Below are 3,205 nucleotides of genomic sequence, written 5' to 3' on the forward strand. Positions count from 1 at the left end.
AATACCTAGTACATTGAAGAAAAACAGTTTTCTTTATTTCTAGAATTATACACCTATATTCATTTTACTTTTATTTAAAAACATGGAGTTCATTCTATTAATATACAGCAAAAGCATACCAGATAGCAGTAGTTGTTTCACTAAATAATGGTATGCTGTTTAAAAAAGAATTAATTTCCTGCATTCTAAATTATTTGTATTATTTCAGTTATAACTAAGGATGAGATATACAGTACGATCTTTCTCTGCCATTTTCTCTTAACTATCAAATGGTTATCATTTGTTATAAGTTTAAGGATACTTGAATAGCTGAAAACTGTTGCAAAGGCATGAAGGTGCTTTAGAAAGCAAAGTCATTCATAAAAAAAAAAAGGCAAATCTTTGAAATGCTTACATAATGAAAAAGAATTTAAATTCTAGGAAAGACAATCAATATTAAAACAATTAAGCATGGATTTCTTAAAGACATTATACAATCTCCCTGTTTCAACCAACAACTAAAATCAGTGACAGTGAAAAGTAGCAAACAAAATTACGGTTCTATTTGCTATTTGATTTCATTAACATATCTCAATCGATTTTGCAAATCAAACTTTCTCATGTCATCTCTTAACTGGAACATATTTTAATGATTATTCATTTCTCACCAGTCCATAGATTCTTGTAGGCTCAAAATCTTTTAGTTTCATTCATCTTTGAATGCATTTCATTTTCATAAGTTAAGGAAAAATATTTAAAGGTAAGACCTTAAAATAAATGTGTACATTACTTAGTTAAATAAATGAAAGAACTCTAAAATCAGTATAAAGAATTGAAGGAATTTTTATTTTATCATTATCTTTATAAGTTATCTTCAAGAACTGTACAAGCAAGAGAGTTTGAGATGAAAATCAAGATTCTCTTTCAAATATGCCTTGAATTACTGCTGCAAGTTGGACTTAAAGTACAAAAAGGTTATCATCACCATCAACTAACATTTAATAAGCATTTAAGAGAACATGAAGCTTCCCTTTTGATTATATTGAAATTCTTCATAAAAAGCAATCTACTTTCAGGGTCCTGTACTAAAAGAGCCTATCATTATAGTAAATGTGATTAAATTAAATAATAAGCAAATAAACCATAAGTAAGGAAGATATAGTTGCATTAGGTTAAAGCAAGAAATACCTTAGAACAATTATCAGTAATAAATAAGAGTTTCAAGCTTGAACAAAATAAGCATTAAACATTTCAAAATGTGATTAGGCATTACCTGTGCATTTCAGACCCTGGATATGAGGTCCACATGTGTTTAAGCAGGAAATACACCTTTCATTCATTAAAAAAAAAAACACAGACAAAATCAAATTACATTATAATTTGCACAAACCAGGACATTTCTCACTCCTAATATAATGTTAATAGTTCCAGTAGCTCAACAAGAGCTTTTGCAAAGTTGGTCAGGTTATCAGAGTTGAACACTTCCTAAAGTACAATTTGTCTTTTTACCAGTTTCATTTATTATCTAGCTCTGCATTGTAAACTGGAAATATTCTGATTGCCTTCTGGTACACTAATATTTCTTCATCATTTCCCTTACAGTTGATTAAAGGGCATGTTCATCAACTTTTTTAAAGCTTATTTATTATTATAGTTCAGTTAACAACCCATTTTAGAGATGTATGAAATGAGGAAAAAGAATGTGGAGTCAATCAGATAAATTCAGTTAACTTGGACTCGGAACTTAATTTTTAAAAACGGAAGAAAATTATTAGGCCCAAGGTCAGCCCAGCCTAACAAATAGAGTAGTCAGCCATGAACACAATATGATAGATTAATTATTTATATTTTTGAGAATGATTAAATCCAATTAATGGATAATAAATACTTTTTGTTTGTTTGTTTGTTTGTTTGTTTTTAATGACAGAGTGAAGCCAGGAAGGGAAGTTTGGAGAGAAATGGGATACCGAGCTCCTTCACTGGTTTGATATAAATAAAGGTAGAGGAAACCAGGTAAGTGTCAGCTGAGGCTTCTTCACAATTGTCTCAAATTTTGTGCTTCAGAATCACAATGTAGTTGGTGCTCAAGTACTTTATAATTCCTTTTCTTTATACTCATCTGTACAGATCATTTTTTAATGTGAACCTTTCCAATGTCTTTCTATTTCATACCTGCATCCATCACTGGCAGCATATATCTGTTTTTCTTTCTGGATTACTTTACTAAAGTGTTAACTATTTGTTTTCTTGCATATGTTTCAGGGTGACCTTCTTTTCCACTCCTTCTTTTGTTTTTTTCCTGCAGCTGAGACTACTTTTAAATCAAATACCAGGCTGGAATCATCCTCACCTTCACTTTCATAAGATTTAAGTGTCTCTCATTGCACAATCATAGGATTCAGCCCCCCTCGCTTTTAAACAAGTTCTTGAGCTCTAATTCTGACTTCTTTGTGAAATCATCTTTTAAAAGACTAACAAGTGCCTATATATATAGACACTATGTCTAAACTTTTTGTCTAATTATGTTTAGGTATTATACTTTAAAATTATATAATAACTTATGTGTTGTTTTCACATGATATATATAATTATATTATCAATTTTAAAGACAGATATTATATTTCATCATAATAATATACAAACATTACCCTAAGTCAAATGATTTAAACAATATTGCTCTAAATGCTTAGAGGGATGCTGTAAAATTTATCCAATTTCTACTTGAACAGATTCATTATTTCTTTCCCATCACATATGCTCATAAATTTTTGAATAACTATGGCATCTACCTTTGTGTCTAAAGCTTTCAATCTCAAATTCTCAAATTCTTTTCAATGTAAAAACACTAATAATGACAACAATGTCAGACACAATAGTAAATCTTCAATATTAAATTCTCCATAACTGAAAAAAGGGATCATATTTCCTTTGTTACCCAAATTTTCCTCTATTTTATTGATATCCTAATGTAAAGGATGTTATAACATTAATCTCAAATTGTAAAAATGGAGAATAATGAAAAATAGTGTTATATCTCATCCTATGAAGTTCTTACAAATGTTTATTAAAACAGCAAAATGAAATTCAGTTTTAAATGTAACTATAATCAAAAGTTACACATTTCAATTAGCTTCTCACTAGTCTAATAAGAACAAACTTCTGCATTTGAAACAATATGAAATAGAAATTAATATTGCAGGGATGTTGTTAATAAATTTGTAGATTC

The sequence above is a fragment of the Colobus angolensis genome, unplaced genomic scaffold, assembly GCF_000951035.1.
Source record: "Colobus angolensis palliatus isolate OR3802 unplaced genomic scaffold, Cang.pa_1.0 Scaffold297, whole genome shotgun sequence".
NCBI lineage: Eukaryota > Metazoa > Chordata > Mammalia > Primates > Cercopithecidae > Colobus > Colobus angolensis.